This window comes from Mastomys coucha, unplaced genomic scaffold (genome assembly GCF_008632895.1).
Source record: "Mastomys coucha isolate ucsf_1 unplaced genomic scaffold, UCSF_Mcou_1 pScaffold6, whole genome shotgun sequence".
Taxonomy (NCBI): Eukaryota; Metazoa; Chordata; class Mammalia; order Rodentia; family Muridae; genus Mastomys; species Mastomys coucha.
In genome coordinates, this window is record NW_022196912.1 from 21,524,537 (window position 1) to 21,533,463 (window position 8,927).

Consider the following 8,927-nt stretch of genomic DNA (forward strand, 5'->3'; position numbering starts at 1 on the left):
TCCTGGGAGGTGGTGATACTTGTAACCATAGTGCCAGAAAAACAGAGAGGAAGATTCTTGGGGCTCACTCGCCAGCAAGCCTTCCTTCTCTATTTACTGAATTCTAGGACAGTGAGAGTTCCTTTTTCAAAACACAAAACAAAAACCCAGCAAGACAAAGAAGGCACCCAACACCTGAAAGACACGGAGGTTAGCATCCAGCCTCCACAGGTACATGTGCACTCATGCATGTACACCCACGAAACACACACAAGAGCAAACAAACAAATACAAAGGCTCAGCTCACTGAAGAAGTTTGCTTAAAGACCTGGGGAGTGACAGCTAGGGGAGGAGTGGGGAGACTAGAGTTGGAATGGGTCATAGAGCAAAATTTTAAAGTTTAGGGGAAGGCTTTGTACTTTGAGCTTACTGCGGAAGATTCTGACTATTTGATTAAAAAATAGGACTTTGCCAATTTTATTATTATTATTATCAATGGCATTTCAGAGTCCAGGACCTGATCCATTTAGCCAGCCTTTCCCAGGGCCCCTGGTTTGAAGAGTATTAACAAATGTGTCATCTTAATCAAAAGAAGCAGAAAACAAAGGCAGCAACTACTTGGCCTCTGAAACCCAAGATTCCTATGCAAAGGAGAGACAGGAACAATTAAGGATATATTATGTGACATTTTACCTTTAAACAGTTGTCCCCATGTCTTGGTCCACTGAGATCAATGTTCTGTCATCTGGAGAAGAGAGATTGAATTCAGAGAGTCAGAATAGCTAGAGCATCGGTTCTCAAACCGTGGGTCTTGACCCCTTTTGGGGGGAGGTTATATATCAGATATCCTACATATCGGATATTTATATTGTGATTCATAACAGTAGCAAAATTAGTTATGAAGTAGCAACAAAAGTGATTTTATGGTTGTGGGGGTCACCATCCATAAGGAAGTGTATTAAAGAGTCACAGTGCTAGGAAGCTTGAAAGCCTCTGATCTAGAGTGTCCTGGAGGTTAGGGAAGGCAGATAGAGTCCTAGGAGGGTAGGGTTCAGGCAAGGGGGAAACTGTGCTGCTTCTGGGACAGGCTTCTGGAGTGCTCCTGGCCCAGCAGTTGCAAAGATGCAGTGGGTATGCCTAGGAAAAGGCACCTGGTCTCCATCTCTGCCCTTCTCTAACGCTAAGGCAGGTTTCCCTCTTCTTGAGGTAGGTAGGCTCTTCTGGGGCCTGTGTGATGCTTAAAATAGACTGTCAACAAAATTTAAAATTACCATGGAAGCTAACCTCTGGGTACATCTGTAAGGGATCTTCTAAATTAGGTTAATTGAGGTGGGAAGATCCTCCCTGAACGTGAGTTTCCCAGACTCAAAAGGGAAAAAAGCAAAGCTAAGTGCCAGTCTTCCTCTTTCTCTGCTTCCTGACTTCGGTTGTGACCTAATACCTCATGCCATGCTTTCCTACCTCAACAGACTGTTCCCTTACAAACTGTGAGCTGAAGCAAAGCCTCCCTCCCTTCCTTAAGTTGCTTTCATCGGGTATTTCATCACCTGACCAGTGAGAGAAGGAGTTGATATAATGAATGTGTACAAGAGCCTCGTGCCTGCTCAGGCACTGGTCTGCCTGGGCCTTCCAGCAGGAGCCAGGGCATGGAGCAGTGGAAGCTCTGGCACTAATCATTCAGTTAGGAGATGGGTGAGAATGGCATCTCTACTAACTTGGGAAGGGGTTGTGTTTGAGTTCCAAACAGTGACATGCTACATCTCAAAAGGAATCCGGTGCAGATTGAGCAATGATACAGCTTTCCTTAGCCTCACTGTCAAGGAAGGAGCAGGCATGACAAGCCTGAATGTAATACAGCTAAAACCTGAAAGGACTGAGCAAGGCTCTGGTGCCTGATCTTACCTGCAAATGACCATGCTGGTGTTTCTGCACTTGCCACAGTGAGGGCTTGAGATAGAAAATCAATCAATCCAATTACAAGGGAATTATAGCACCGTGGAGCCAGGCATTTTTGACTGGGGGAGTCATACTCCTCATTTACTTCCTGCCTCCTCTATCTACTTCTTTCCTCAGTATGCCACCTATCCTTTCTACTCAATCCTGCTGAACTGCGCTCTGGTTTATAGAAATGTGGGCCTAACAGAAGACCCCAGAAGGTGTAGCCTAGAAATAACGAAGCCAGAGCGAGTTCAGAAAGATACCACATCTTTGTTTCTTTATTTTGCTAGTGTTGAACCTGAGCCCATAGAGAGCTTGGAGTCCCAGAATAACTGAGCAGTAGAATCCAGAAAACCCATGTTGGGAGCTGCTTCCCCCAGTCCTTCCTCAGGGCACCTCTCATCTCTCTCTCGGTCACCTCTCCATGCCGTGGTCTCACTAGTAGCTACAGCTTGTAACCAGTCCTCTCCAAGCTCAGGCACAAGTCTGGGCCTCCAGCAAGAAGGCAGCTGCTGGGTCTCCCAGCCTGTGCCTGTGACATGCTGCAGACGGTGTCAGGACAGGGAATAGAGGATCCAGGGCTAAGGGGGACAGCTCAATGGGGAGACCTATGGGTCACCCTCCTATAAAGTGACCTCTTGACCCCCTAACAAAGCACTTTCCTAACACAGCATGGATCATGGCTTATGGGAGACATGACACATGCCAGAGACTCTTTCCAAGCCACAATAACTTTAGAGCCATGGCAGCAAGCCTGCCTACTGGATCCAGAGAGCACCCTCCAGGTCATGGTGTGAGGAAAGGAGGTCTTGGGACTCACTGGGTTAAGAGCACTGGCTGCCAAGATACCACCCTAAACACAGAAAGCTCAAGGGAACAGCTGGTAAGGGCTCTCTGCCCTAATGATCAACTCTAAGTCAACAAGTACCCTGACAAAGAGGGCAAATCCTGACACTGAGTTTATGCTCTCAGCTGTTAGCCAACAGTATTGTCTCTAATTCCCTGGAAGACAGGAGTTCACTACCTACTTTGTAGAGATGAGAAAAGGAAGTCGAAAAAGGCTAAATGTATTAGTCACGGTCACTATTTCTGTGCTAAAACACAGTGTCCAAAAGCAACTTGAGGAGGAAAGGGTTTATTTGGCTTATACTGTTCCTCATCAAAGGAAGTCAGGGCAGGAACTCAAACAGGGCAGGAACCCGCAGGCGGGAGCTGGTGCCTAGGTCATGGAGGGCAGCTGCTTACTGGCTTGCTCCCCATGGCTTGCTCAGCCTGCTTTCTTATAGAAACCCAGGACCACCAGGGATGGAAACACCCACAATGGATCGAGCCCTCCCGCTTTGATCACAAATTAAGAAAATGCCCTACAGGCTTACTACAACCTTATCTTATAGAGATATTTTCTTCCTTCCTTCCTTCCTTCCTTCCTTCCTTCCTTCCTTCCTTCCTTCTCTCTGTCTTTCTTTCTCTTTGTCTGTCTTTCTTTTTCCTCTGTCTGTCTTTCTTTCTCTCTGGCTCTTTTGTTTTCTTTCTTTTGTTTTTTTTTTCTTTCTTGAGTTTGTTTGTTTTTCAAGACAAGGTTTCTCTGTGTATCCCTGGCTGCCCTGGAATTAGCTCTGTAGACCAGGCTGGCTTCAAACTCAGAGATCTACCTGCCTTTGTGAGGATTAAAGGCATGTGCCACCATCACCCAGCTATGGAGGTGTTTCTTTTTAAGCTGAGGGTCCCTTCTCTCAGATAGTGTTAGCTTGTGTCAAGTTGACATAAAACTGCCTAGCCCATTAAGGGACTTGCTGAAGGTTACAGGATTTTTAAGCAAGGTCCTGGGATTAGAATGCAGGAATGTCTTACTCACTGGACCCTGGACTTTCAAGGTAGCTGTGGTGTGTCTTCAGCTGTGAAGGAGCCCAGGGCTATGCTAAATGGCTTCCCCAATTCTCTCCTAGGAGTTTCTTTCCTAGACTTCCTTCTCATGAAATTCTGGCTCACAGGGAAGAGATTGTGCACAGTGTGATCTGTCCCAGAGTCACGCATTTGTTTCAGTTCTGGCCACATTGTCTGATTGACCGCTTCTTTCCTAAGAGGCTGTTCTCTAGACAGAAACTGGAACTAAATCTCAGGATCCACTGTTAGCCTGTTTCTGCTGCTGCAGAAGTTTCCAAGCTGTGTAATTATGAAATATAGAGATTGAGTTCTCACTCTCTACAGGCCAAGATCCAGGAGCCAGCCTGTAAGGCCTTCTCCCTTCATCATCACATGGCAGAGGCCATTACGTAGTAAGAGAAAAATTATGATAATGCTGTTGTCCTTATATAATCGCCATTGGGGGGGTGTCTCACTAATAAGACTTCATTTTAACCCCAACTACCCCAAAAATGTCTTCCTCCAAGCAGAATCAATATAAGACATTTAGAAATTCAGTTTTCAACACATGGTTTGTGTGGGGTTTTCTTTTTTTTCTTTCTTTCTGTCTTTTCAGAGGAGATTTCATTGTGCAGCTCAGGCTGCTGTTGAACTGATCCTCCTGCCTTAGCCTCCAAAGGGATACGATTACAAGGATGTGTTATCCTTTCTGCCCCAACATATGGATTTGGAAGAGACACATTTAATATGGAAGCTACGCTCTCTTAGGGATATTCTAAGTTGTGACTGCAACAGCTCCCTACTGGGAGCAGCACTCAGTAAAGGCTGATCACCTCTGAGCAGAGCCTGACTTAATCCAATAAAGCCCAAGGCCAAGTGAATACTCCCCCAGGTGCGTGACCTGTCAGCCAGTACCGAGCCCACACAGTTAGTCGGCCATGGTGAACAGTTGCTTAAAGGAAGTGGGATAGTACTTTTATACAGCTCGGCCAAGTCATTCTTCTGGTCTTACTTGGTGAGTTTCTTGATTATAATTTGTTAAAACTCTATTTCATATGACTTCTGCTAAAATGGTTTATTCTTACTATCTTCCTAACCTTTATTGCTATTTGACCATGACCCACGCATGCTTCAGGGGCTTCATTTCAGGTTACAGTTTCTTCCCCACGTGTTCGCTCATTCATCTCTCACACGTGAGTGTGCACCTATGCACACACATGCCAAAGGGAACCTGGACATAGAGGAGTCTGAGGGTTGCTTCTATTCCCACTCCAATCTTTTGATGCTGCCTGTGCTGGGAGTGGGGACTCAGAATTTGGAAGGCTTGACTCTAGGATCAGGGCAGGAGAGATCTCACCAACCACCCCTTCATCCTCTCTTGGGCCTCGAGGTATCTCCTGTTCTCTGAAGGGTTAAGGTATCCCGCAGTGGTGAAGAGGCAGCCAGCCTTGCTCTGAATTAGTCCTGACTCAGAGCTACGCATGGTCCCCTGCTACATCCTGTTATGAAGGATGCTGATCTCTGTTTCCATGAGCCTGTTCTCATTCCCAGACAGGGAAGGAAGTCAGATACGGGAAATAGCTCTGGGGTTGAGAGACTTACCTGGCTTTTGTCTCTTTCCTGTGTGATGGCTTCTCAGGGACCTCTGTCTGGCCATAGGAGTAGCATGTGGTAGTGAGGAGCCACCAGCCTATGGAGGAGTCACCCTGGTCAACGCCAGAGATCAAAGGAAGAGGTCATTTTGGTAGCATTAAAAATAGATACAGTGGTTATTTCAAAACTGTTTTGCTAGCAGTAAGGAGCAAAAATGTTGGATTTTGCCCAAACTTCCCGTCAATCCCACAAGGCTTTCCTTTCTTATGCTAATTCCCTAGTCCAGTGGCCTTTGATGGCTATTTATTGTAACCCAGAGACATTTTATTTTACATACAGGGTTTGCATGCATAGAGTAAAACATACAACTGAAATGGATCAGGAAACACATGTGTGCATAAGCTCTATATTCTATTGGATTCGATTTCATGTCTTTAAAACTTCTAGTTATTGCTCATTTACTGAGTCCAGTGATCCAGTACTGACTGGTAGTGCTCACAGTTTGAAGCCATGTCCTTCCTTCTTTCCTTTGGTGTTGTCACTATCCCATTTTGTGATCTGGGGCAAGACACCTAGCTTATATAGACTTTGCGCCTGTCAATCCATAGGAAGGGGCGTGGTTAACAACCTCTGATTCCCAGGAGTTTTGTGATTTGAAGTTTTCTGCTTCTTCCTTGTAAAGAGGCCATCGGTAGCATTTCCCAAGCCAGTCCTGATTGAAATTCAGAGTCTAAAACTCAGAGCTCTAAACCCTTTACTGACCCGGATACTGCACTATGGGAAGACACAAACTTTGGAGGTGGATATAGGAACTCCCAGCTCCCCACAAGATCAGCTGTGCAAGTTCACTATGTCCTGGTTCCTCCGTTTTCTTATCCTCTGAGGCTAGACACAGTGTTGTGGCAGTGAAATCCTTCCTCTTGCCACTCCGCAGGTGCTTTAATCACAGGGGCTGCTACCGCTGTGGTAATTATTTAAAACCAACGAAAAGCCGTTGTTAAACTGTTTATCTGGTTTCAAGGTCCTTGGTGACCAAAATACCTATGTAATCGTCAACTTTTTCTCTCGTCGGACTTCTCAAAAAAAGCTATCTTGGCCGAGGGCGGCAGCTCCTGTGTTACAGGGAGGCCAGGCACCGTGTCCTGGATGGCCCGTCTCTACCGGTCTGGCTCTACCGTGAACGAGCTTAGTCTCTCTGGAACCCGTTGCTGTTTTCTGTCTGCAGCCCAGTGAACAGCGTGTATGTAAAGGACGTGGTGTGCCTCCCTCCACTGTGTACCTTCTCTGACACTGCCCCGTCTTCACCTTTCCCTTCTCCCGTCCTGGTAGTGGGCTGGTGATTCATACTTGATGAGGTTTCCCTGTCTTGTCATCTCCGCTTCCCTCTCCCTTTCATCTTTCTCTCATCACACCACTTCCCCTCTCCTTCCTCTTCCCTTTCTCCCTCTTCCCTTCCCCTCCTGCCCCTTCCCTCCTCCCCTCCCCTCCCCTCCTCTCCTCTCCCTTCTTCTCTTCTCCCCTCCTCTCCTCTTCTCCCCTTTCCCCTTCCCTTTTATTCTTGTCTTTTTAGTTGGTGAGGGATGAACTTCCTTCCGTCTCAGATACACTAAACTCTTCGCAGACAAGCTTTAGCATTACCTTCACCATTTAGAACTTACTACTCGCAGAGTATTTTCTTCACCTAGAATCTCCTCGGTCCTAACACCCATTTTACAGATTAGAAAAACAAGACTCCAGTGACATACTTGAGACCATCCAGCTACTGAGGCCATATGCTCAGGGCTTTTCATGTGGGAGTCAGTGATCTTTCCCTGCATACCTGTTTCCTTGATATACTCTGGGAAGAGAGTTCTTAAATGGAAAGAGAATATTGGCAGTGGCTAGTCACACAAACTGGTATACTGGGAAAGGGGCCAGTCATAGCATAGCTAATTATAGCTTTTTTTTCCTTCCTTCCTTCCTTCCTTCCTTCCTTCCTTCCTTCCTTCCTTTATGAGTGTGTGTGTGTGTGACACACATATGCCACCACCCACAACCGCTTAGAATAAGCATCAATTTATTTATTTATTTATTTATTTATTTATTTATTTATTTATTATTTTGGCTTAATTGTAACCCTCAGTATAATTTATAACCGTCGTATTTGTTACTTTACTGACTTTTGTCTTTTTCTTGACTAAAATCCGAGCTCCAGCTAGACAAAACCACATTTCCTTCATCATCACCATACTCCCAGTGCACGGCACAGTTGCCGGCCCAGCACATACCTGTTACTTGAAAAGGACTGTCATCGAATAGAAGCGTGCCACCCATGGGGAGACTGGGCTGGGAAGTCCTGTCTGTATTTAGGTGGCTTGTTTCTATCCTGTTCTTTGACCTGGATGATATTAATGTTTTGGCTTATACACAAAGGCACTGGGAAAATTGAGGTAATTCCATGGGTAATTCGAGCAGAAGGGACCACCCTCTCTGACCTCAATTATCTGGTTATTTTAGGTGGAAGTAGCTTCAAACCCGAAGAAGTGGAATAATTGCTTCACCTCTCCCTTTAGTTTTAGCTGCAGCCAGATGCCAGAATACTTCCCCACTGAGGCTGTATGGGCGACCGCAGGCAGCACCTAGGCATGGGACACAGATACGAAGATTAGCATGTGCACGTGCTGCACACACTTAAGAGTGCAAAGAGAACGGGGGGGGGGGGATATCGGAGCAGGAAGCTCTGTTTAACTTTCCCTTCCCGCTATACCTGGCTTTTTGCAGTCATCGGCTCCCCCACCCCCACCCCCTTCAAGTGTTCTTTTCTGGGGCCAAAGAAATTATCACTTGACCTTGGCAATCCTGGGCTAGCTCCAAGCTTGAATCTCACAGAGAGGATGGGGCTAATAGACAAAGTGTTCAAGGAGATGTGTTCTGCAATTTTGGATTTAAAAACAGAACAAAAATCCAAGTCTAAGCCAGCGAGCTTGGCTCTGTCGTGTCAATAGTATTTAAAGGTGATATTTGGCTAGAGCAGTAAGCTCTACAAATGAAAACAACTTGGCCTTCTCTCTCTCCTCCCCACCCTCTCCCCTTCTCTCTCCTGTCCTTTCCTGTCTTTCCTGTCTTCTCCTCTCCTATGGAATGATGCTGTATTCTTTGGGATGTCTCTAACACAGCAAGGATGGAGGTGGCCCCGCTACCCTTCTGTGCAGATGACAAGGCTGAAGCTCAAGGAATTAAGTCACTTGCCCTCAGTACTCACTTAGCTGGGCACTCAGCCCACCTGGCTCTGAGCATGCACCCTGACCCAGCATGCTGGAGATGGTTGCAGGGTGAGAGCAAGTCTCTCATGACTTCCAGGCTCCTCTGGGCCTGGCAGGGAGCCAGGAGCTGCTGGTTTCCCTCTGGCCCTGTCCACACTCCAGAATTGCTCAGCTCAAGCTGATAAGCATGCAGGTGCTGTGAGATGGCTCTGACACCAACAGGAGCCCTCCGTGGGGCCAGATGTGGATGTCTGCCAAATCCAGAGCCCCCACCTTCAGGAAGGTGCCTCTTGCACACTAGAAACAGTGGCT